The 27,916-nt window shown below is 36.0% G+C and overlaps 1 long non-coding RNA gene across 1 annotated transcript; it reads right to left on the reverse strand.

Annotated features, from left to right (window-relative positions):
• LOC138819939 (uncharacterized) lies at positions 1-27,644 on the reverse strand. The gene is made up of 3 exons (XR_011369699.1): positions 27,593-27,644; positions 2,222-2,299; positions 1-58 (listed from the first exon to the last, which is right to left on the reverse strand). It is a non-coding gene; the product is annotated as an uncharacterized lncRNA (long non-coding RNA).
• Positions 27,645-27,916: the final 272 nt, after the last annotated feature.

A 27,916-nucleotide genomic window follows, 5' to 3' on the forward strand; every position in this document is an offset into this window, starting at 1 on the left:
ATAACCAGAGAGTAATACTTATTTGTTCAAGTCGGTCAAAATCACTCCATGAGTATTTCTTAAAAATATAATCAATTTAAGAGGTCAAATACATATTTTGAACTGACAGTCATAACTTACTACCCAATTATATGTGTATCTTTTTACCTAACACATACTAAACGCTGAAAATGATCTCTTTTATCTAACTTAATGTTGTAATTGCTTTGATTATGATGATGTTATTAACAAATAAAATGTACAGAAGGGTGTTTCCACTGAAATGACAGGACAGAACACCGATAAATAAAAAACATTTTAAAAAACATTTTAACACAGCTCTTTTCAGCCTCACCCTGTTCATATTTGCAAGCAACATTGCAACAGCACACACACACACACACACACACACACACACACACACACTTAAACACATATGTGTGCACATGTACACATATACACGCATGCCAAATTCAGAGTTTATTGTACAAAAAAGTTCAAATAAAATATTAGTGATTAGGACAAATTATAATTTGTCTTATTACTAAATAATACATATTCCAGTCACCAGGGTTGTTACATTTTACCTGCCCCTCCACATGTGACCACTTATTTTATTTTAGGTAATTAATTAACTAATTCATTCCTTCATTAGTTAAATACTAATACTAGAGCTTGAACTCAAGGCCTAGCTGTGTCCCAGAATTTGTTATTTTTTTGTTTTAGTTTTCTCAAGACTAGCATTTTACTGCTTGTAAGACAGCTCCATTTCTAGCTTTTGCTGGTTACTTTCAAACCAGAATCTAATGGACTATTTTTCTTGGTCTGGTTTCAAACCACAATCATCAGATTTCATCTTTCTGATTAGCTAGGAATAATGACATGAACCACCAGTGTGGCTCCTACTTTTTCCTATACTTATCTATTGCATATACTTCGATAGCAATTAAATATTGAGAGTATAGAAGCAAGATGTACACTGATTATACTCTTCTCTCAGAAATTCAAGTTAGCAATGTAAATTTCTTCTTAAGATCATACACAAAAATACTTAAGAAGAAATCTGATGATGATGATGATGATGATGATGTGTGTGTGTGTGTGTGTATGTGTGTGTGTGTGTGTGTGTGTGTGTGTGTGAGTGTGTGTGCTACAATATGTTTCACATATAAGCACTGTGCAGGGGTGTCCAGCCATTCAGATTTATCACATAAATACCTGCCGTGAGCTACTAACTCATGGACAATGTCTAAGTGTCCGCTCTAGGCTTCCTGATGAAGAGGGGTATACTCATCCTCATCCCTAGTATTCATGAGTGGCCTTTTTGGAAAGTAGAGTCCGCACTGTAGTAAGCTACAAGAAAAACACTCTAACACTTATCACCTTCCCAGCCCAAGGATTAAGATTCTTGTCTGGGGGCTAGGAAGGTGGCTCAGTGGTAGAGCGCTTGCCTTGCATGCCTGAGGCCCTGGGTTTGATTCCTCAGTACCACAAAAGCAAAAAGAAAAAAGCCGGAAGTGGTGCTGTGGCTCAAGTGGTAGAGTGCTAGCCTTGAGCTGAAGAGCTGATGGACAGCGTTCAGGCCCCACGACCGGACCCCCCCAAAAAAAAAAAAAAAGAAAAAGATTCTTGTCTGTAATTTAGTCAAAGCTATGTCTCTTTATGTAGGTGACTAAAAATGTATGTGCTAATTTCAAGTAAATACATAAATTCTATTTCCATCTCTTTTAACAAATAAAACAATAAAATTGCTTTATAAATAGATCAGAAGCATTGATTTTGTGGATAGCTAGGTCATTGCACATCTGTATCTCTCTTCCTCTCTCTCTTTCATGATTTTCATAGACAATATGGTTGCTCCATAATTGTCCTAATTTATTTTGCTTTTATATTTTTGGTTGCATCATTTCACTTTCTGCTCTATCATTTCCCATATCAGCACCACATAAACAGAACCACAGAAGTGATTCTGTGGTTCAAGTGGTAGAGCGCTTGCTTTGATTTGAAGAGCTCAAGGACAGTGCCAAAGCCCAGAGTTCAGGCCCCACAAGTAATTTTTTTTTTTAAAAAAGAATCTAAATCCTTGATAACTCTAGGAACAAATATGACTGAAATCAGTTGAATCACACTTTTCCTGCACAATGAAAGAAAAGGTCCAGGCTAGGAAAGCTGATAGAGAAGGCAGGCAGATTGTATCTGTGAAAAAAAAACTTTGAGGAAAATGGTATCGAGGATTACTTACTGGTGATCCACTTGCATTGGAAACATGATGCTGAACTATTACTTGCTGATTCTGAAATATTGCTTCGATCATTATATTCTCCAAGAAGAAAAAATGAAATTTAATTGATATCAAAGGAATACTAATACATTTTGACTTCCCATTAAGCATCTTTAATCATCAAAATCACTTGAAAACAGTAGATAGGCCAACTTTTTTAGATGAAAACAAGTGTCTTTAAAAAAACAAGGAATTTAAATAGTCATGCAAAGGACTTCTATTTTACTACTGTATTATACATTTTTTTCTAATGTTGGGTACCAATAAATAATGGATTTATTAGAAAGCTCTTAAAGCTCATATATTGAATAGTAAGTTCTCTTACAATATATCATAGTATTTCCCAAATCATATACATAGAAGGCATTGTTTCCTATTTTCTCCTTCCTAGAATAAGCTGCACATGAAGACACCACTGGTCCTCATTTTCAGTCTGTGCATTTGAATACGGAGGAAATCTTTCCTCTGCTCTCTATCAATTCACTACTATCCAGTTAGAATAATTTAGAATAGTAAAAATGGAAAAAGAGAAAATAAATCATGGTGAAAAAACATATGCAGAAAATTCACCGGATTTTCTGACCATGTCAACCAACGTGAGCTACTGGGGAAATACATGGACACCTCATTCCCACTATTACTCAAAGTCTCTGGTTAGGCAATTCTGATGAAGACAAGGAACAAGATGAAAACGTGAGGAATGGTATCAATTGCAAGAAAATAATGGAGAAGAATCCATGCAAATTTCTTCTTTGGGATGCCGAAATTAATCGACTTACTAGAGTTCCGAGACTACTTTCCCAAAAGGCCACTCATGTGTATACTAGGGATGAGGTAAGTATACCCCTCTTCATCGGGAAGCCTAGAGTGGACATTTAGACATTGTCCATGAGTTGGTAGCTCAAGGCAGATATTCATGCAATAACTCTGAATGGCTTGGCACCCCTGCACAGTGCTTATATGTGGAATAACACCAGAATGGATTCTTTCTTACTTCATCATGATGAAGATACCAATCCCCAAACTAAAGGTCTCTTGACACCCTTGCATCTTGCTGCTGGGAATAGAAATAGCAAAGATATGCTGTATCTCTTTCTGTTGAAACATTATATCAAACCGGGTCTGAAGAACAACTTGGAAGAAACTTCATTTGATATTGCCAAAAGGATAAATATGTATCACTACCTCTTTGAAATTGTGGATGGCTCTACAAATTGTTCTCTTACGTAGAAGATTGGTTAAGTTTCTTAAATTTCAAAAGTGCCAGTCCATCCTTTGTGTCCCTACAACATATTTTCATATACAAAGCAACAGCAATATCTTAATTTAAAAATTCATGGATTCCATAGTATTCTTCCACGTGAATTGCCAGACTTTGATATCAAAATGTATTCAAGAGTTGTTTGTATGCATCTATAATGATTGCTGCAGAGGTTGAGATTTTTTTAAATTTTAACTTATGGTTGAAATGAATAGTATAGAAACTAAAGATATTCCTGGTGCTTGTCTAAAAAAAGTATCTATGTTTGTATAAAGTCCATAATATATTTCATTGTCTTCTATATATAATACGTTGAAGTCTACATTGATTTACAATATATAGGTTCATTCATAAATGTGTCCTTTCAGATTACATTCCATAAAGTAAAACTTTAAGATTCCTTTTTCCTAGGTCCTTATATTATTTGTTTTTTATTTTTTATTTTATTTATTTTTTAACAATTACGATTTTTTTTATTGTGAAAATACCATACAAAGGAGTTACAGTTACTTGGGCAAGATAATGAGTACATTTCTTAGCAAGAATTGTTGCCTCTTCTTTGTTTCCTTCCCATCTCTTCCCATCTCGCACCCCCAACCCCTCACCTCCACCTACTCTCCCCCTACACCTTACCCCGGCCTCCCCTCCACCAGGCCAAAGTTGTAAAGTTCATTTTTCAACATAATGACTTGTACATATCGTTGTTGCAAGGGTCCACCTGTATCCCTATTTAAATTATTTGTTTTTTTCCGTTCCCCTCCACAACTTATCCCAACATCAAATACTGTGAAACCAGGGGTTAGACTGTGGGGAAGGGACATAGAAAGCAACAAACAAATCATGTTATAAATGTGTTAGAAACAACAACATGAAAAAAAACATTTTTATTCCACCTTCCCATCCCTTCCCATCCTTCCCCCTCCTTCCCACCCAGCCCTCCCTGCCCCCCTACCAAAGTTGTAAAGTTCATTTTCGACATAACAACTTGTACTTGTCATTGTTGCAACGGGTCCACCTGTATTCTTATTTAAAGGACTTGTTTTTCCCCTTCCCCTCTACAAATTATAACGACATCAAATACAGTGAAAGCAGGGGTTATACTGTGGGGGAGGGACATACAAAGCAACAAAGAAATAATCTTATAAATGTATTAGAAAAAATCACATGAAAGAAAAAGAACATTTGAATACATATCTTAGGGTTCATTTCCCTAACATCACCTTATCTGACCTTTTCTGCTTGACTCAGACATATACTAGATATGGCAAATAAGGAACACCATAGGACCTATGTATCTTTGGGCTTGGCTTACTTAATATAATTTTTTCCAAGTCTTTCCATTTCCTAACAAATGGGGCAATGTCATTCTTTCTGATGGAGACAGAGAATTCTATTGTGTATATATACCACATTTTCTTGATCCATTCTTCTAGTGATGGGCATCGGGGTTGGTTCCATAAGGTAGTTATAGTAAATAATGCTGCAATAAACATAGTTGTGCTGGCAGCTTTAGTGTGGTCTTGTTTGTAAACATTTGGGTAAATGCCAAAAAGTGGGATTGCTCGTTAAGAGGGGAGCTCTATGTGGAGTCTTTTCATGAACTTCCATACTACTTTCCAAAGTGGTTGAACAAGTTTACACTCCCATCAACATCCCCTCCAGCATCTGTTGTTGTTAGAGTTCTTGATTTTTGCCATTCTAACTGGGATGAGGTGGTATCTCAATGTTGTTTTGATTTGCATTTCTTTTATGGCTAGGGAGGTTGTGCATTCCCTCATGTGTCTATTGGCCATCCTTCTTTCTTCTTCAGAGAAGTTTCTCTTTAAGTCTTTAGCCCACTTATTTATTGGGCAGTTGTTTCTTTGAGGATTTGTTCTTGGGGGGTTTGATTTTTTGAGCTGCAAGTATATTTTAGATATGAGACCCTTGTCCATTGTATGGTTAGTGAAGATCTTCCCCCAATCTGTGGGATTTCTATTGATCTTGCTAGCTATGTCCTTTGCCATAGAGAAGCTCTGCAGCTTCATGCAATCCCATTTGTCCAAACCTTCTTTGATTTGTTGTGTTTCTGAATCTCTATTAAGAAAATTTTGGCCTGCGCCAAGGAGACCTAGGGTTTCTCCTATTCCATCCTGTAATGTTTTCAGAGTGTCTGCTTTGACTCCAAGGTCTTTGATACATTTGGAGTTGCTTCTGGTGCACGGTGATATATAAGAATCTAGCTTTGGTTTTATACAAGTAGTTAACCAATTTTGCAAGCACCATTTACTGAAAAGACTTTCTTGCATTCTGTCTTTTTAGCTCCCTTATCATTAGATGGCTATAGGTCTGTAGGTTCATTTCTGGGTTTTCAATTCTATTCCACTGGTCCTGAGGTCTGTTCTTGTGCTACTATCATGCTGTTTTGATTACTATGGCTTTATAATAGAGTTTGAAATTTGGTATTGATATTCCCCAGCAGTGTTCTTTCCGTTGAGGAGCGTTTTTGCTATTCGGGGTCTTTTATTGCTGCATATGAATTTTTGGATTGCCTCTTCTATTTCCTTGAAGAATGAGGTTGGATTTTGATTGGCATCGCTTTGAATTTGTAGATAGCCTTGGGAAGTATTGCCATTTTCACGATGTTAACCTTTCCAATCCAGGATCATGGGCATTTTCGCCATTTTCTTAGTTCGGTTTTTATATCCTCTTTCAAGTTTTTACAGTTTTGATCATAAATGACCTTCACTTCTTTGGTTAAGTTAATTCCTAGGTATTTTATTTTTTGTGGGGCTATTACAAATGGAGTTGCTTTCCTAATTTCAGCAACACTTTACTCATTATTGCCATACAGAAAAGCCATTGATTTGGGGGTTTAATTTTATACCCCGTTACTTTGCCAAAGTTTGGCATCAACTTCAGTAATTTGGGAGTGGAGTCTATCGTATTCTTTAAATACAAGATCATGTCATCTGCAAAGAGGGAGAGTTTTATTTCTTTTTTCCCTATTTGGATCACTTTTATGTTTGCATCTTGTCTTAGTGCTGTAGATAGGAATTCTATCACTAGATTAAAGAGAAGTGGTGATAGTGGACATCCTTGTCTTGTTCCAGAGTTAAGAGGAATGACTTTAGATTTTCACCATTAAGTATAATGGTGCCTGTAGTTTTGTTATATATAGACTTTATTCTATTGAGGAATGTTCCATGGATTCCTTATTTTTCCAGAACCTTCATCAGAAAGGAGTTTTGGATCTAGTCCAATGCTTTTTCTGCATCTATTGAGATAACCATGTGGTTCTTATCTATGCTCCTGTTGATGTGATGAATTATATTAATTGATTTGCGAATATTGACCCAGCTTTGCATCCCTGAAATGAATCCTGTTAGATTGTGGTGTAGGATTTTCTGAAGACGATTGGCCAAAATTTTGAGAAGTTTTGCATCAATGTTCATCAAAGAAATGGGCCTATAGTTCTCTTTCTTTGATGAGTCCTTTCCTGATTTTGGGATGAGAGTTATGATGGCTTCATAGAATGTGTTGGGTAGTGAACTTTCTCTTTCAATTTCATTGAAGAGTTGGAGTAGTATTTGTGTGAGTTCTGCTTTTAAAGGCCTTGTAGAACTCTGCTCTAAACCAACTGGACCTGGACTTTTCTTAGCTGAGAGGTCTCTATTGCAGTTTCTATTTCAATGCTTGAAATGGGCCTCTCAAGATGGTTTAACTAATCTTGGTTTAGTTTTGGCATGTCAATATTTGCTAGGAAAATTTCCATTTCTGCCACGTTCTCAAACATATTAGCATAAAGTTTTGCGAAATATTCCCTTATAATGTTCTGAATATTGGTTGTTTCTGTGGTGATGTTTCTATTCTCATCTCTGAGTTTTATTTGGGTGTGTTCTCTTCATTTTCTGATAAGATTTGCGAAGGGCCTGTCAATTTTGTTAATTATTTCGAACAACCAAGTCTTTCTTTTGTTGATGTTTTCTATAGTTTTTTTGTATTCTAATTCATTTATTTCTGATTTAATTCTAATTAAAATGAATTAATTGAAATAATTATTTCTTTCCATCTATTACATTGGGGTATATCTTGCTGCTCTTTTTCAAGGAGGTTCAGATGTCTCATTAAATTGTTACTTTCAGATCTCTCCAATTTGTTGATGTAAGATCTCAGAGCTATAAACTTGCCTCTAAGTACTGCCTTTGCTGTGTCCCAGAGGAGCTGGTAATTTGTGTGCTCATTTTTGTTGGATAGCATGAACATTTGAATTTCCTGTCTAATCTCTTCCATGACCCAATCATGATTCAGCAGTGTGTTGTTCAGGCTCCATGTGTTACAGGACTTTCTTTGGTGGCTTTTGGTTTTGAGTTCTAATTTTAATCCCTAGTGGTCAGAGAGAATGCACGGTATCACTTCAATGTTTCTGAATTTGGACAAGTTTGCATTGTGGCCTAAAACGTGGTCTATTTTAGAAACTGTTCATGTGCTGCTGAGAAAAATGTGTATTCTGATGCTGATGGGTGAAATATTCAGTAGATGACTTTTAAATCTAGTTGATCTATGAAGTTGTTTAGATCTGGGTTTCTCTGTTGAGTTTTTGCCGAGTTGATCTATCTAGTGGGGAGAGTAGTGTGTTAAATCCACAACAATTAATGATTTTGGACTCTATGGATTTGAGGGAAAGTAGTGTTTCTTGGATAAATTTGGATGCTCCCTTGTTTGGTGAGTAGATATTTAAAATTGTAATATCCTCCTGAAGGAGAGATTCCTTAATTAGTATGTAGCAACCTTCTTTATGTCTTCTCATGAATTTTCATTGGAAGTCTATTTTATCTGATATTAGGATTGCAACTCCCGCCTGTTTATGGGGGCCGTTTGCTTGGTAGATATTTTTTCCAACCTTTAACATTGAAAATGTGTTTGTTTTTACTGGCAGGATGTGACTCCTGAAGGCAGCATATAGAAGGATCTTGCTTTTTAGTCCTACTAGACAGTCTATGTCGCTTAATTGGAGAATTAAGACCGTTAATGTTGAGAGATAGGACTGAGAGGTATTTGGGAGTTCCTGCCATGTTATCCACCTTGTTGGGGTCTACAAAAACTGGGTCTTCCTATGGTTCTTGGATTCTCAGTTTGGGTGCAGTTTCTAGGCCTTTATTGTGGTCTTGTTGGTTTTCTATGTGTAGGACATCTTTAAGAATCTTTTGTAGGGCTGTTTTGGTAGAGATGTACTGTTTCAATTTTTCTTTGCTATGGAAGGGTTTTTTTTGGCCTTCAGTTATGAAGGAGAGTTTAGGTGGATACAGTATTCTTGGTTGGTAGTTGTTTGTCTTTAGGGCATGGCATACATCATTCCAGGCTCTTCTTGCTTTGATTGTCTCTGCTGAGAAATCTGAGGTGATTCTAATTTGTTTCCTTTTATAGGTGATTGATCTTTTCTCCTTGACATGTTTAAGGACCTTTTCCTTGTTCTCAATTCATCCTATTTGGATTATAATGTGACGGTGGGATGTCCTATTCTGGTCTGGTCTATTTGTAGTTCTAAAAGCTTCTTGTATCTGAATAGGCCTATCTTTTTGCATGTTGGGAAGTTCTCTTGTAGGAGCCTGTTAAACAAATTTCCTAGACCATTAACTTCTGTTTCTAGGTGTTCCGCTACACCCATAGTCCTCAGATTAGGCCTTCTGATTTTGTCTTCCAAGTGTTGGATAGATCTATCATATTTCTTGGACTTGACTTGGATGGTTGTATGTTCTTTCTCTATAATATCTAGGCTGTCTTCAATCCCCGAGTTTCGATCTTCTGCATGGTCTAAACTGCTGTCAAGACTTTCTATTTTAAAATTTCTTTTCCTTCTAATTGGTCAGTTTTGATGGCTTAAAATTCTTTGTTGAAGCTTTGTTTTTGATGTTGTATGAACTTTTTTACTTCCTTAATTTGGTGTTCAGTGTTTATTCTCAAATCACTTAGTTGAATGTTTATGGTTTGCTTAAATTCCCTTTTCTTCGGTTTGGTTCCATTCAGTATTCCCTTTGTGGTCTCCCTGACTTTCTTCAGCTATTTGTTAATGGATTCCATGTATACCTTTAGTGATCATTGTGTATACTCTCAATTCCTGTATTATTCTTTGCTTAGCTTCCTCATGTTCACGCCATTCCTGTAGTTCTCTTTGAGTGTTCTCAGCCTGCTCATGCCATTCCTGCCTTTTTCTTTGAGTATTCTCAAGCTGTTCACCCAAATCCTGTATCAGTTTTTGAGTAGCTTCCTAAGCTCAGAATATTCCTGTATAAACCTTTGGTTTGCCTCCTCTCTCTCCCTATCACACCCATACAGAGTCCTTTGTAGGTTTTCAATCTTTTCCTGTATTGACCTTTTGTTTGCCTCCATTGAACTTTTGTTTGTCTCCTCTCTCTTTCTCTCTCTCTATCATGCTCATACAGACTCCTTTGTATATTTTCAATCTTTTCATTTATCATGTTTGCCAGCACTGTTTGTAGAGCTAATTGGGAACTCTCCTCTGGATTATTCATTATCTGTTCTGTCCCCTGATTATCATGAGTGGGAGTTGAGATACCCAGGACTTGCCATTTTTCTTGTCTTTTTCTGGCTTACTCGGCCCATTTGGGATGAAAATAACACCAGTTTAGTGCTAGAACACTAACTTAAGACAAGCATCAACCAAAGTCTGTATTTGTACAGTCAATAGTCTGCAGATACAATTTAGTTCAATAGGTACATCTATTCAACGTCAAACACCTATGTATTAATGGGCTAACAACGACAAATATGAATTTGACAAACCAGAAATTATTAGGGTTAGGGAGAGATATGGGTAAAAAATAGGAAGGCCCAGGGAGAGTTAACTTAATTAAGTCTTAATCTCAAAGCAGGAAATAGGTGGGATAGGTTGAAAGTAGAGATAAAAGAAAAAGAAGAAAGAGCAAGGGGAAAAATAAGAGACCAGAAAAAATAGAAAAGTAAAAATTAAAAATATTATGCAGATTCAAAAACGAAATATTCAGAGAAGCACATGCATATAATGCAGAAGGGGAGGGATATAAAGGAGATGTGAAAAACTTAAAAATAAAAATACTTAAAATATTATATAGGTATAAAGAGGTAGTACTGCCATTAAGGAATTTAAGTCTAAGAGGTTTTGAACTGAATAATCAATTCTTGGATTAAGTGTGTACACAATAAAGGATAAGGTCTAATATTCAACTGTGGGCATGTCTGAGGATGTGCAGAAAAACAATTAATTCACATAAAAGAGAATGAAAGAAAAGAAAAGGGGAAAAGAATAAGAAAGAAAGAAAAAAGATCAGAAATTCAATAGAGCAAAACAAAAAACAAAAAAAAATTTAAAAGAAAAAAAAAGAAAGAAAAATGCATACACACATTTACCTCTAAAAGAAAAATAATAAGAGGGAAAAAATGTTACTAGGAAACATTTTATTTTAAAAAAGGTAAAAATTAAAAAATAAAAAAAAATGTTTTAGAAAAAATTTTTTATAAAATGTACAAAAAAAGGAAAAAAAATAGTTCTTTATTTTGGGAGTGGTGGGAAAAATCCTGTATCTCCCTTGTGTCTATAAACAGCCTTTTGTTTGAGTCTCTGGTCCGCTTGTGGTGTTTGATTTTCCTGTGGCTTGGTTGGTTTCTTAAGTCAGTTTGGTTGAACAGGCAGAAAAATGCTCTGCTTTACCCAGGATTTTGTGATCCTCCTCTCAGTTTAGTTCAATGGGAGGGATATGCTTTGATTATCACAAAAGAGGGAGATGGCTTTTTCCTCAAGTTTGGAGATGCTGTGATGAGGCTAGGTTCTGGGTAGAGTTGAGGCCTTTCAGCAAACAGTAGCTTTTCCTGGGAGCTATTTTGTGAGAAACTCACAGAGCCCAGCCTGGAGCCACTCTCTGGATTTATGTTTACTGAATTTCAATTGATTGTCAAGGCTGCTAAAGGGAGGGGCAGCCTCTGGCTCTGATTACCCAGTGAAGAAAGCCAATCCTGGGGCTTGCGCCTGAGTTGGATTAATTTTCCCTGGGTCGAGCTGATTCTGGCAGGTCACATAAGCAAAAAGAAAAAAGCCAGAAGTGGTGCTGTGGCTCAAGTGGTAGAGTGCTAGCCTTGAGCTGAAGAGCTGAGGGTCAGGGCCCAGGCCCAGAGTTCAGGCCCCACAACTGGACCCAAAAAAACCACAACAACAAAAAAATATAATTGTTCATTATACCTATAATTTCAAAAGTAGCTAAAGCCAAGAAGATGAAAAAGTTGTTCATATGCATGTTTACTTAATGTCCTGGCCTGTCTACCATACAACCAGGCAGGAACTTACACTAATGACTTTCTATCAGCAAATATTTCCATAGCTCCTGGAGAAGTCTATATATTTCTCCTCGATATTAGGCCTTAAATGGGTAATGTTTTAATCAAAATGTTTCCTCTTGCCTCCAGGCTTTAAATTTACAAATGGTAAAGCTTTAGGTCTAACTCTACCAAAAACTGAGGTAGAAATAATGGGATAATACTTTAAAACAGAGTTGCCTTTGATACACTAACCACACAGAACAATGCATAACAATTTCTTATATTATATCTACTTATATATTTTATATTTATATGTGCTGATCTTAAATTTCACACAGTGAATCTAACTAGAATTAATTTATAAATTGACAAATAAATTGAAATTTATTCCCATAAATAGATTGGAACATAAATAATTAGGTTTAGAATATATATTCGAATATAAAAAGTATCAATTCATTGTCTTTGGTATAAGCTTGTGATAGCTTCTAAGTGTTCTTGATCTTCTGAATTCACATAGTAAAAAAAAAACAGTATTGTTTTCCTCTAATCTAGAAGAGATTTTACACTGCTGCTGTGTTTATTGTAATAACTCGCTGGTCCCAAAGTGTTTTTCTCCATATGATGCCTAAAAGCTATTATTCTTCTGCAGTACCCACGGGTCCGAGGATACCAGATCCCAGTTATCTGCATCATCAGATAACAATGGCAAGTCTTCTCACCTTGGCCCATGCAACATGCTAACAGAAAGTAATTGAAGTTCCATCTCAATTTCTCATTTCCTATAATATTTCAGGGCTCCAATTCCTTGCAGTAATTAGCAGTAAGCAATTGTGAAATGTAAGGCAACTTAAAATGAAAGAGGAAACCACAAGATATGAGAGAAAGTACTGTAGTTCAAACTTTCAATTTACAGATGACAAGCCCATATGAGTAAACAAAATCACAAATGTCACAAGATTTTTTTAATACCTCTCTCCTATTGATGAATGAAAGATTTCAGCCCAGCATAAGTAGGCCAAAAAAATTCCTGGAATGATAGATCCATAATTGTTCTACCAAGGCTAGGAAACTTGACTTCGATGTCAAGTATAATTTAGAAAAACATTGAGAAGACCCTAATGCTTCAAAACACTGGTACTTCAGTAAAACTTGGTTCTGTAGTATAAAAATGTTGTCATTCTCAAACCAATGTAACTTACATTTAATCTCCTGAAAGTATGTTCCTTTTCAAATAAACTTTTTAGAATCATATTCACCAAAATAACACTTGACAAGTAGATGATAGTGATATTAAAAGTTTCTCAAGTGTAGGAATCAAGTTACAATAGAGTTGATTTATTTACCGAGCACTAATGCCAAATAAGTTCAACCATTCATTAAAGTGTGGAAATAGTATCTCCCACCATTTGCGTTGTTCAGTAGGTGCCTTCCAGAAATGTGTTAAATAGATCAGTCTCCCATATTTCAAACCCAAATATTAGCTAATAAAGTAAATTTCATCACATAAGAAGGTACATTTTAAAAAGTCACTAATAGTTGCCTTATCATGTGTTGCCTTATCATATATTTTCCCTATCTGTCTAACATAGTAATAAATATGACTGTAAGTCTTGAATATGGGTACTGATCAGAGATGTGACAAACATAAAATCTATCTTCTATTTCTATAATATTCCTCTAAGTAGTAAATTTTAGTTTTCTTCTTTTTCCAAAACTTATAGGTAGTAGAAAATATCATCCCATGTAAAATCAAATAATCACAGACCATTGCACAAAGCCATTTATAAAAACTGGTAGTTAGCTATAAATTCTAAGCAATTTTTAAACTTTCTTGTTGACTAAAGATTAATCTTCCAAAAAGATGAGAATAAAATCATGTTTAGGTGCTTCACGTCTCCAGTCTTGCAAATTGTTATTACAGATGAATGAATTATGGAAGTATATGCTGACATCAGTTCAAGTATATGCAGGATTGAAACTCCATGGAATATATATAAACGTTTCAAAGTATTAACAGACAATTTAACAGAATAACTATCAGGAAGTTGAAACCAGAAAGAAATAATAGTAAAGACATAGAATGAATGAAAAATGAAACAAGGGGCAAGTACAGCTACAATACTCAATGTACACATATAATAAAAGAAGTGGTAAATCTGAAATAAATCTTGAAGAAAGTGTTGGTTGAGAATGATAGAAGGAGTGACTCTGATCCAGGAGCATTGGACAATTTGATGGACATATTTAATTGTAACACAATTGCACAACCTATTGAACTTCAGTTAAAAACACAACTACAAACAAAAACACACAAAAAGCACAACCAAACAGCAATCTCTAGAAAGTATGTATATGACCTCACAAAATTTTAAGCAGTTAATGAAGGGCAATCTTGGGAAAAGCAAACAAAGCTGTTCAAAGAGGGCAGTTTAAGGTAGGGGAGAATTTTGAACAGATTTAAATAGATTGTCTAAGGTTATAAATCACCTACATCTACTGCACATATTTTCTTCTGTGAGTATTTCTTTTTTTTTGTTCTGGTCATGGTGCCTGAATTCTGGGTCTGGGCGTTGTTCCTTAGCTCTTCAGCTCAAGGCTAGTGCTCTACCACTTGAGCCACAGCTCCACTTTCGGCTTTTTTCTTTTTGCTTATGTGGATCTGAGGTATCGAACCCAGGGCCTCAGGCAGGCAAGGCAAGCGTTCTACCACGGAGCCGCTTTCCCAGCCCCCATTCTGTGAGTATTCTTTGTCTGAACTGTTTACTCCAGTCCTGAGCTGTGGCTTTATAGCTTATGAAGATAGAATGGAAGAATCAAGATCAAGAACCCATTACACCACTGGAGAGAAAACAGTACCCAATTGTTTCTCTCATCTCTCTTCACTACTCTTTTCTCATACTTTTAATAAAGTCAAGTGATTTTGAATTATATTTCCTTCTTTTTCAGAGAATTATTGTTTGGTAATTAAATGTCAATTCACAAATTTTGATGTCTTTTTTTTTAAAGAACTTTGAATTTAAATTCCACTACAACTTTGTTTCACACAGTGAGAGTATATTTCCTGGGTAAGGACAATTCTCAAGGGAACCTAAAGGATTTACAGCAAGGTTTGTGAGGTTTGTTTGTTTAGTGTGAAAATGAGCCATATTCACCCACATTGTTCCCTCTCAGCTAAGTCTCCATGGATTTCTTTGCATTAAAGCCTATTTTCTCAGACAATTTTAAATTTTCTTAATAGGCTAAGTTGTTAAAATGTTTGAACAATTAAAATTTACCTGTCAAAAATTTTTAACTCTTTTTAAATTCCTTTATCAGAATCATGAATTCACCAATCTTAATCCCACCTTTACCATCAAAAACAGTTAACATGTTGTTTTAATGATATAGTGTCCATGAAACTACTATTTTCCAGTGGGTTTGTATTGCGTATATTTGACCACATAAGCTGATGCTGAACAAAATGAATTCCAAGATATGGAAACAGATATTTATTTGCAGTTGGTTTTTTATGTACTATGTGATTTCTAGTTTCTTTGAGATTTTCCCCTATGGTTTATCCCCTGCTGTGTTTGATTTTGGTACCCTGTGTATTGTGTATACATTTACATTAATAAGGAAGGGAACAGGAACAAAAACAATGGCGAGTCAAAGGACAAACAGCAAACCAATGCAATAGCAATTCTCACAAGACAATAAGTTGCAAATGTACATTACAACTTGGGAGGGTTATTAGGGTGAAAGAAAAACTTAGAAAATTGAGTGAAGGGATAACAAATTTGAAAAGTTATGTACTCACTACCTTACAATGGCTGTAACCACAGTGCACATCATTTTCACATTAAAATTAAAAAAAATAAGCTGATGAAATAAAATTTCACTGTTTTGGTATAGTACATAATAGTACATATTATTCTTTATGTAGTAACTTTTAAAAAATCAGTCTTATTGGCATCTAATTTGAATTAATTACCTCTTCTTTATCAAAGGGTCATCAACTTGAACGATATCCAACTAGAAAATTTTTTCACAATATTTTGAAAATAAAATAAATATAGTACTTTGTAATACTAAAACAGAAAACAGTTTAATTCTATGAAATCCCATAACTTTTAAAAGTAAATAAGTTGTTAAGAGGACAGAATGTATGTGTTCTTCAAAATTCTTATGACTAATAAATACTCATTTTCAAATTCTGAACCTGTTTGCATGTTATTTAATTCTGCAGTAGATGCAGTTTCCAATGGGGTTTTACAGACTGAAATGTGAACAGAAAAAGAGCCACATTCTGATATGGGATAAAACTATGAAGCATCTTATAATTCATTCTTCAAGATTAAGCAGTTGTTTATCAGATTAAGCTATTATTTCTATGACCATCAATCACAAAATTTATGCCATAAAGTCATCCTAGTGCACCAGTTTCCAACTTGTAGGGTGCACCTCAAAATTCCCTTAATTTACATCAAAAATAGCTTATGTCCATTGTGAAAATACACTGCACCTCTGCTAATGTGATGCCCAATATATTCTGAAAAGAACACCACTATAAACAGGGTTGTATCATTTTTCCTTCACTGGTATTCTTACAAATATTATTTATATTTATACTTTTTTAACTATCATAGATAATCAGGATGCGAAGATTGGAAGATTACAGTTCAAAGACTGTGAAGACTCAGCGTCTATGTTGAAGGGGCAGAATGATGCAGGCTCTGGCCTCAGGATTATCTGAGGACTGTGTTTGAGTATTAGGAAAGCTCTTGGCATTCCGGGCTAGAGAGGTAAAATGTTCTCTCTCCCTACCTCAAAACACATGTCACAGACTCCTGGGAGCTGAGGAAGTGGCTCTTCTGTGCTTGCTTAAGCATAGATGAACACCTGGTCAAGCATTTTCCTGAGATTGGAGAAGTGGTTTGAGCTTGCTCTAAAATAGTTTAGATAATAATATTCCAAGACATTATCTCAAAAGTCAAGTAAAAATGTATCTGTTGAAATATTTGTGTGAATGTCTTCTGACCACATCTTGGCAAAGATCATGCTTGCTTGTTACAATTGGCGCCCAAACAGGGACCCTGCATTGTTGAATTCAGGAAAGGATATTCAGGAAAGTACTTTTAATTACAGGGTGATGGGACAAGTTAAATCTACTCTGTACTTACATATGCTTAATCATTTACTTGCTGCTTATGCTGTAAATATGTCTTCTTATGACATAGAAATGTGTATTAATGTAGTTTGGGAATGGAATCCTTGGTTCCCCGAGTAAAGTATAATGTAGAAAGAGCTGTTCGAGAATGGGAAAAGATTCCTATTATATTTTTGTCCATTTGGGCTATTTTACATACCCTTTTTAAAGCTTTGAATGAGGAAAGATTAATAGCAGATGTAAAGAAAGAGTTCCCCCCTTCTTTTGTAGATTTACAATTGGACTCTGAGGTTAAAGATGCAATAGATAAGGATGCATTGCAATTAACAGAGAAAAAACAAGAGCTAAAGGCTGAAAAGGAATAAACTGAAAGTATAAATAAAATGTCTGAGCAAATGGAATTGATTTTATCAAGATTACAACATATGGAGTTGGAAATTAGCAGAGTGAATGGAGAACCTGAGAAAGTGAAAGTAAAGCAGCCTTCGGCTCCTCAACTGGCTGATGGAATTTTTACAGCATCACTCCCTCCCAAAACAGAGGGCTCAGACAGTGAGTTTGATGATGAAATGCCTATTTTTTCTTATCCTGTAATTCAACCACCCCCTATGAATGGTATAGCTCAACCAGCCAGATATGAAAGTGTTGCTGTTTATGATATTGGTAAACTTAAGAAGGCAGTTGTATGGTCCTCAGTCTCATTATGTTAAGGAATTGCTTAATGGGCTTGCCCGACATTACAATAATTTTGCTCCCATGGATTGGAAGATGCTTTGTAGAGCCTTGCTTAAGAAACCTAAACACCTACAATGGCAAATGTGGTTTATTGAGTTATGTACAAAAAGGGCTAGACAAAATGCACAGAGCAGTAATCCACACCTTTCCCATGTTAGGTGGAACAGAACAATATGCGGATGCTCATATAAAAGTAAACTCTCCTGAAGAAATCCATGAGCAGTTAAGAGACATAGATATTGAGGCATGGGAAAGGATTCCACCGGTAGGAGAGCATTATGTCTCTTGGACTAAAGTAATTCAAAAACCTAGTAAACCCTATGTTGAATTTTTATCACGATTGAAATTCACCTTGGAACGTACTGTTGTGGGAGAGGCTGCATGGCAACAACTGCTGCGCGTGTTGGCTTATGAGAATACTAATGAGGACTGTAGATGAGCCCTATTGCCTATTAAAGAATCTGGGGATGTGAATACATATTTAAGGGCCTGCAAAGACTTTACATCTGAATCCAGGCCTATGCAGGTGTTTGCTGAAACTATGGCCACTACCTGGCATGCTATGCAAACAAACCCTCTAATCTAAAGTGTTTTGGATGTGGTCAAATGGGACATATAAAGAAAAATTTTAAAAAGGCTACTGATGTTAACAAGAGAAGACCTGGAATTTGCCCTAAGTGTGAAAAGGGGAAGCACTGAGCAAGGGAGTGTAGAGCAAAAAGAGACAATAAAGGAATTCCTATAAAATATGCTTACCCTATGCAGGGAAACTCTCCATTGGGCTAGCCCCGGAGTCCAGGATTAATAACCGAGGGCAGCCAACCATCTTTTCCCTCGTCCCTGCCACAGCCCACAGCACCGCAGTGGACATACCAGCCTTAAAAGATTTTATTTTGAAAGGTGGTGATAAGCCACAAAAATTCCTACCAGAATTTATGGGCCTTTACCTGAAGCAACATTTGGCCTATTGACCGGTAGATCCAGTCTTAATACAAAAGGAGTTTTAGTACATTTAGGAATTATTGATGCTGACTATAATGGGGAAATAAAAATTTTAATGTCAGCTTCTGCAGATAATTCCTTTAAAAAGGGAGAACGAATTGCTCAAATTTTGTTATTACCATAGATATCTATTGGAAAGTCATTTAAACCCCACATTGGGGGATTTGGAAGTATTAACCAACAAAAATGTGTTTGGACTACTTATATTACTAAAATGCACCTAAGATTAAGATTAATATTCAGGAAAAGATATTGACAGGACTAATAGATACTGGCTCAGATATTACAATTATTAACACTCATGAATGGCCTAATCATTTATTATATAAAATAATCTCCTGTAATATTAAAGGAGTTAACAATACTCTTGTAAATTTTATAGGACAAGCAGTGTTGTATGTTACTATAACCTCAGAAGATAGACAGCTGTCCTTAAACCTTATATTATGGAAGTTCCAGTTAACATAATTGGTAGAGATGTACTGGAACAATGGGGAGCTCATATTCAATTTTAACATTTTTAGATGGAGCCCATAATGATATTATGGAAATCTGAGGAACCTCTTTGGATTGCGTAATGGCCTTTATCGAAAGAAAAATTAGAAGCAGCTTATCAATTAGTTGAAGAACAGTTAACCAACGGACATATTGAGCCGTCTATGTCACCATGGAATTCTCCAATATTTGTTATTAAAAAGAAGTCAGGGAAATGGAGATTGCGGATTGATTTACGAGGAGTAAAGGCATCCATGTACCCTATGGGGGCTTTACAACCTGGTTTACCATCGCCTGCAATGCTTCCTAAGAATTGGCCAATAGTAATAGATTTAAAGATTGCTTTTTTACCATTCCTGTACATGTAAAAAATTGTAACAGGCCGGGCGCTGGTGGCTCACGCCTGTAATCCTAGCTACTCAGGAGGCTGAGATCTGAGGATCGCGGTTCAAAGCCAGCCCGGGCAGGAGAGACCGTGAGACTCCTATCTCCAATAAACCACCTGAAAACCAGAATTGGCGCTGTAGCTCAAGTGGGAGAGTGCTCGCCTTGAGCTGAAGAGCTGAGGGACAGAGCCCAGGCCCAGAGTTCAAGCCCCACGACCGACAAAAAAAAAAAAAAATTGTAACAGACTTGCCTTTTCTTTACCACAAATAAATCATCAAGGCCCTTATCAGCGCTTCCAATGGAAGGTGTTGCCCCAAGGAATGATGAATTTTCCAACTATGTGCTATATGTTGATAAGATATATGTTGATAAGGCCTTAAAATCTGTTAGACAAAAATGGCCTCACATTTATATTTTTCATTATATGAATGATATTTTAGTTGCAGGACCAAATATGACAGAATTAAAAATGGTGTTACAGTGCTTACCCTCTATATTTAAAGAATTTGGATTAATAATAGCACCTGAAAAAATACAAAAAGACATGTTGGTAAAATATTTAGGATATGTTGTCTGTAGACAAACAGTCTACAGACTTTATCTTTATGACGTGATCAATTACATATGTTAAATGATTTTCAAAAGTTCCTATGAGATATTAATTGGATGGAACTGGCCTTAAGAATTCCTACTTATCAATTACATAATTTGTTTTCATTGTTACAAGGGGAGCCTGATTTACATAGCAAAAGAACTTTAACTAAGGAAGTTGAAAGAGAAGTACAATTTGTAGAACAGAGAATAAAATAAATGGTTTTACATCGAGTAACGCTAAATCAACTCATAAATTTATATATTTTAGATACATGGAAACACCCAAAAGGAATTATAGGACAAAATGAGATACCATTAGAATGGATTTATACACTGCATAGATTTACAAAAAATATGCCTTATGAACAACCGTTGGCAATTATTATTCAACAGGCCAGGCAATGGGTATTCACCCTATCAGGGTATGATTTATTTGAAATTATCCTTCCTTTGCCAAAAGACCAAGTAAAATATTTGTTAAACATGTCTGAAATGCTATAAATTACATTAGTAAATTTTACTGGGCAATTTTCCTATCATTTTCCCAAAGGTAGATTGTGGAATTGCTTGCTTAAACAACAATTTGTATTTAATAATATAATTACCAAGGTCCCTATTTCCACTGCTCTTACTGTTTTTACAGATGGCTCCAAAACAAAAAGTGTTTATTGGACGACAAATAAATATTGGGTTCAAACAACTACTTTAGCATCAGTTCAACAAAATGAACTTTTTGCTATTATTAAGGTGTTACAAGATTTTGTGGGAGATGTTAATATTGTTACTGATTCTGCCTATGCTGTAGGGGTTGTGACTAATATAGTCACTGCTGTTCCTTCTTCATCTAAACCCCAGCTAAACCAATTATTTAAACAATTACAAGCATTACTGCAACAACATAAGGCCAAAGTGCTAACTCACATTAGGGCTCACTCTTCATTACCTGGGTACCTTGTATATGGGGATAATCAGGTTGATAAATTAGTTTTGCTTCTGCTAAACAAGATCATGCTCATTTACATACAAATGCTGGCCATTTACATATGCATTATAAAATACCTTATTCTCAAGGTAAACAAATTATAAAAAGGTGCCCTATCTGCAGACCAATGCATTTGAGAGTTGTACCTGCTGGAGTAAATCCTCAGGATTACAACCTAAGGAGCTCTGGCAAATGGACATAATCCATGTACAAGCCTTTGGCCATTTTTCCTTTGTACATGTTACAATAGATACTTATTCCAAATTTGGGCTTTTGCCCTTACAGGAGAAACTGTTAACCATGTAATAGAACACTTATTGGAAGTTTTTGCCATTAAGGGAGTGCCTGCCAAATAAAGACTGATATTGGATCAGCCTATAAAAGTATCAAATTTAAAAGATTTTGTGAACTTTATGATGTGGTACATATTACCGGAATATAATATAACTCCCAAGACAATCCATTATTGAACGAGTTCATTGCACACTAAAACAACAAATCAAAAAATTAAAAAGGAAAAGGTTGGATGAAGGTATGGATATTTTGTGGTTTTCCATGCAAAATCCTAAAATAATTTTACATCAAGCTCTTTTTATTCTTAACGTTTTTAACTTACCACAAGGAGATATTTTACCTAGAGCTGAGCGCCATTTTGAACAAATATCACAAAAACCTTATTTAAATGCTCCCACATAGATTAAGATTACATTGAAAGCAGAATGGCAACTAGGAACATTACATAAGGGATGAGGATAGAGTTTTGTGTCTACACAGGATGGCAAACAATACTGTCTTCCTGCACAATGGATACAGACGCGGCCCAGTGAGGACAGCCCCATATCCTGCAAGGAATCGGCCACCAGTTGAGGAAGAAGAAATCCCCACTGCCCACCTGGGGGCAGGTAAAAAAGTTGACTGGAGAAGGACAGAAGATGTTACAATGCACTGGTAAACCTGTCATGGCTGAGAACTTGTTCTGGCCATGTGTGCCCTGCTTGTTGTAAACCCTGTCCATGCTAATGCTAATGTAAGTTATTGGGCCTTTGTTCCTAACCCTCCTTTATTGGAACCTGTTGTTTGGGGAGACATGGATATAACCATCTATAATGTTCCTGCTGTTTAATCTCTCCTTGGAATAATTTGACATTTTGCAATAAGGATGATGGTAGCTTTTTAAATTTTACTTACTATACTCATCCCTTGTCTGTTTGTCTGGGGCCTCCTCCATGTTTAGTTATGAATTGGCAACATTGGGTTTTACCTGGGAAACGCACTTCCAATTCTAGAACACAGCTGAAGCGATTAACTACTTGGTCCATAAATAGTAGCTGCGAAAGTGTCACCTTTGATGGCAAGTTATCCTTACCTATGTGTCCTGATTTTACTTATATTGATTTATAATATCAGCCTTTTGTGTGGCAAGAGTGTAGAGGGACATTTGGAAAAGTGTTCAATAATTTTATTAATTAGGGACTTTTTGGACAGTTTATTAACACATGTTCAGAATGGAATAGTACCAGATGTGATTTATCAAAAGTTACTAGGATGCTGGAAGCCATTAATGGATCACTTACTGGAGATCGACTGATGGCCTAGGGAGATGGAGGCATTGCAGATGCATGCTGGGTTTCATGGCTGTACTCACTGCTTTTCAGACTCACCTTTGGAAGGTCAGAGCAGTGCTGAAAACCGTGATGCTATCAAATGGATCGTTTTCAGGGACGTCGAACTCTGCATCCACTTATAATTTTACTTTGTACAAATCTTATGATGTTACTGCTTGTATACCTATGCCTTATGTATTTTTAGTGGGAAATTTTACATTTTCTCCTAATATTTCTTGTTTTAATTGTCGCCTGTATTCTTTTTTTTATAATTTTATTTTATTTTATTTGTGAACATACTGTACAGAGGGGTTACAATTGCATGGGCAGGATAATGCGTATATTTCTTACCAAGCATTGCAGCCTCCTGCTTTGTTTACCCTTCACATCACTTCCCAGCCTCCCCTCCCCCCATACCAATCCTTCTCCTTCCCCTCTCCCCCCCCCCGCACCGACGTTGTAAAGCTCATTTTGTACATGACAACTTGTACTTCTCATTGTTGCAACAGGTCCACCTGTATCCTTAAAAAACTGGGTTTTCCCCATCTCCTCCACAAGTTATACTTACATCAAATATAGTGAAAGCAGGGGTTATACTGTGGGGGAGGGACATACAAAGCAACAAAGAAATAATCTTATAAATGCATTAGAAACACATGCATGAAAGAAAAAAACATTAAAATACATATCTAAGGGTTCATTTTCCTGACATCACATTATCTGACCTTTTCTGCTTGACTCATACCTATATTAGATATTGCAAATAAGGGAAACCATGTGACCTATGTTTCTTTGGGCCTGGCTTACTTCACTTAATATAATTTTTTCCAAGTTTTTCCATTTCCTAACAAATGGGGCAATGTCATTCTTTCTGATGGAGGCATAGAATTCCATTGTGTATATATAGCACATTTTCTTGATCCATTCATCTACTGAGGGGAATCTGGGTTGGTTCCATATCTTAGCTATGGTAAATAATGCTGTAACAAACATAGTTGTGCTGGTAGCTTTAGTATGGTCTTGTTTGTAAACATTTGGGTAAATGCCCAAAAGTGGGATTGCTGGGTCATAGGGGAGATCTATGTGAAGTCTTTTGAGGAACCTCCATACTGCTTTCCAAAGTGGTTGAACAAGTTTACATTCCCACCAACAATGAAGTAAGGTTCCTTTCTGTCCATATCTCCTCCAGCATCTGTTGTTGTTAGAGTTCTTGATTTTTTGCCGTTCTAACTGGAGTGAGGTGATATCTCAATGTGTTTTGATTTGCATTTCTTTTATGGCTAGGGATGTTGAACATTTTTTCATGTATCTATTGGCCATCCTTCTTTCTTCTTCAGAGAAGTTTCTCTTTAAGTCTTTCGCCCACTTATATATTGGGCAGTTGTTTCTTTGAGGATTTGTAGTTGGGGGGTTTAATTTTTTGAGTTCCAAGTATATTTTAGATATGAGACCCTTGTCCGTTGTATGGCTAGTAAAGATCTTCTCCCAATCCGTGGGCTTTCTATTGATCTTGCTAGCTATGTCATTTGCCCTGCAGAAGCTCTGCAACTTTATGCAATCCCATTTGTCCAAACTTTCTTTGATTTGTTGTGTTTCCGGGTCTTTATTAAGAAAATTTCAGCCTGAGTCAAGGAGACCTAGGGTTTCTCCTATTCCGTCCTGTAATATTTTCAGAGTGTCTGCTTTGACTTCAAGGTCTTTGATCAATTTGGAATTGATTCTGGTGCAGGGTGATATATAAGGATCTAGCTTTAGTTTTCTACATGTAGTTAACCAATTTTGCCAGCACCATTTACTGAAGGGCTGTCTTTCTTCCATTCTATTGTTTTAGCTCCCTTATCTAAGATTAGATGGCTATAGGTCTGTAGGTTCATTTCTGGGATTCCAATTCTATTCCATTGGTCCTGAGGTCTGTTCTTATGCCAATACCAAGCTGTTTTGATTACTAGGGCTTTATAGTAGAGTTTGAAATTTGGTATTGATATTCCTCCAGTAGTGTTCTTTCCGTTGAGGAGCGTTTTTGCTATTCGGGGTCTTTTTTTGTTCCACATGAATTTTTGGATTGCCTCTTCTATTTCCTTGAAGAATGAGGTTGGAATTTTGATAGGTATTGCATTGAATTTGTAGATAGCCTTGGGAAGTATTGCCATTATCACGATGTTAATCTTTCCAATCCAGGAGCATGGGAGGTTTTGCCATTTTTTAAGTTCTGTGTTGATTTCCTTTTTCAAGATTTTAAAGTTTTCATCATAGAGGTCCTTCACTTCTTTGGTTAATTCCTAGGTATTTTATTTTTTATGGGGCTATTACAAATGGAGTTGCTTTCCTAATTTCAGCCACACTTTTCTCATTGTTGGCATACAGAAAAACTATTGATTTTGGGGGGTTAACTTTATAACCTGCTACTTTACCAAAGTTTTGAATCAGCTTGAGTAATTTGGGAGTGGAGTCTATGGGATTCTTTAAATACAAGATCATGTCATCTGCAAAGAGGGAGAGTTTTATTTCTTCTTTCCCTATTTGGATCCCCTTTATGTGTGCATCTTGTCTTATTGCTGTAGCTTGTCGCCTGTATTCTTGCATTAATTCCTCTCTTAATTTTAATGACAGTAATAGTACTATGATATTACAATAAAGAACTCATATTTGGCTACCTGTTAAATTAGGAAGAGAATGGTCCCCAAATCCTTTGGATAGTGTTGTTATTGAATTTTTTACCAAACTACTAAAACGTACAAAGCGTATGATTGGAGCCATTATCTGTGATCTTAAAGTTAATTGCTATTACCACTTTTGCTGCAGTGTCTGGAATTGCCCTATACACTTCCTTACAAACTAAGCACTTTGTGGAAGAATGGCACTGGGATTCACATGAATTGTGGGTCTCACAGGTAGAAATTGATGCTCTAATATAAACACAGATTAATATTCTTAAACAGACAGTGGGATGGTTAGGAAAAATGTTATTGGTTGTGGAAAAACAGTTATTATTAAAATGTGATTGGAATTTTACTACCTTTTGCATTACTAATATAAAATATAATAAATCTATACATGATTAGAATGTAATACAGTAGTATTTATCTGGAAATTCTACAGCTGCTCAATTGATTGCTCAGTTATAATTTAATGTACATGATATTTTTGGTAAACAATTTACAAATGATGATGCTTCTAATATTGCTGATGCATTTATTAAACAATTGGAAGGGTTGGATCCGAAAGAAATACAACATACCATTTCAAATACTACTAGTAGTATGGGAATCATGATTGTTATTATTTTGTTTGCACTTGTACTGTTATATTTGATTTTTATGAAACCAATGCAAGCGTCTATGATAATGCTGTGGAAAGCTTTTCTTTTAAAACAAAAGAAAAAAGAATAGAGTTGTGAAGACTCAGGGTCTATGTTAAAGGGGCAGAATGATGCAAGCTCTGGCCTCAGGATTATCCGAGGGCTGTGTTTGAGTATTAAGAAAACTCTTGGATGCCGGGCTAGAGAGGGAAAATTTTCTCTCTCCCTGTCTCAAAACACATGTCACAGACTCTTGGGAGCTGAGGAAGTAGCTCTTCTGCTTGCTTAAGCATAGATAAGCAGCTGGTCAAGCATTTTCCTGATATTGAAGAAGTGGTTTGAGCTTGCTCTAAAATAGTTTAGATAATACAATACCAAGACATTGTCTCATAGGTCAAGTAAAAATGTATCTGTTGAAATTTTTATGTGAATGTCTTCTGACCAAATCTTGGCAAAGATCATGCTTGCTTGTCTTTAAATACCACTGACAATAAAGCACAGCATTCAGTGGCAATTGCTGTTTGCACTCTGCATCCCTTATGTCTTGGTGATTTCGTTACCCTTACCCAGGGATCCCAACGCAGTAGATGTTGACAAAAGCCCACTCGGGCAGGAAGGTTTCCTAGATTCTTATCTCCAATAAACTTCTCAGCAAAAGACAGACACAAGTGAGCTGAGGTTGAAATAGTAGGGCACACGCCTTGAGAATAAACAGGCTCAGAGAGAGTGTCCAGTCCCAGAGTTCAAGCCCTAGGACAAACCAATAAAACAAAAACAAAAATAAAAACAAATCCCAAACCTAGCATTTTTCTCACTGTATACAGAGGAAGTAATTAAGGGAAATTGCTTCCTGTGTTACATACAGTTAGAAGAAAGAAGATGTCACACAATTATTCTCTTCATACCATGTTATACCAAAGCCTCAAAAAAATGCCCTTTTACGGGCTGGGAAGGTGGCTCAGTGGCAGAGCGCTTGCCTTGCATGCCTAAGGCCCTGGGTTCAATTCCTCAGCACCACATAAGCAAAAAGAAAAATACCGGAAGTGGTGCTGTGACTCAAGTGGTAGAGGGCTAGCCTTGAGCTGAAGAGCTGAGGGATAGCGCCCAGGCCCAGAGATCAGGCCCCACTACCGGACCAAAAAAAAATTGCCCTTTTTCTAAATTTATAAATTAATATCATCCATTTGTTGGCAACTCTCTCTACATTATTCACATTATCATTTTATACATGAAGTGTTGTAATTATCTATTAGCTGGGTTCTAATTATAACTCTTATGAAAGAATATTCTAGGCAAATAGGATGCAAGAAACATTTGTAAATTTGTCAATTAAACACTGTACTTAAAAAGAATTTTGTAAGTATCTTATAGAATATGAAATTACAAACAAAACCAAAGTATTTATTTTAAATCTAAACTCCAATTTAGCAAGATCTACATAGTCCTTCATTAGATTAACTTTGCTATTTCTCCAGGCTTAAGTTTTTGTAATCCTTCATCCTTTCCTTGGAATCAAACAGAGTGATGATTACTTACTTTTTCAAATTTTGGATGGGAATCATGATCCATTTTGCATCTAAGGTTCTGTAATGAAGAGTGCATTTAAAACACAACTGAGGATTATATATGAGTTGCACTCCAATAGGAAACTTGACTTCTCAAAACATAATGACAAAATTAGCCCAAACGTCCAACTTTGTATTCCTTACTTGTTTGGTTTATTTTATTAAGACAAAAGTATACTACCTGGTCCAGGGAAGGTATCACTGTGTAATTCCACTATCTAATCTCCTATCTTAATCTCAGTGCTAGAATTCTAGCCTTGTATCACATTGCCCCTCCATAGATTCTTGGTTTATT

Source organism: Dipodomys merriami, unplaced genomic scaffold (genome assembly GCF_024711535.1).
Source record: "Dipodomys merriami isolate MVZ:Mamm:240054 unplaced genomic scaffold, mDipMer1.0.p SCAF_83, whole genome shotgun sequence".
Lineage (NCBI taxonomy): Eukaryota > Metazoa > Chordata > Mammalia > Rodentia > Heteromyidae > Dipodomys > Dipodomys merriami.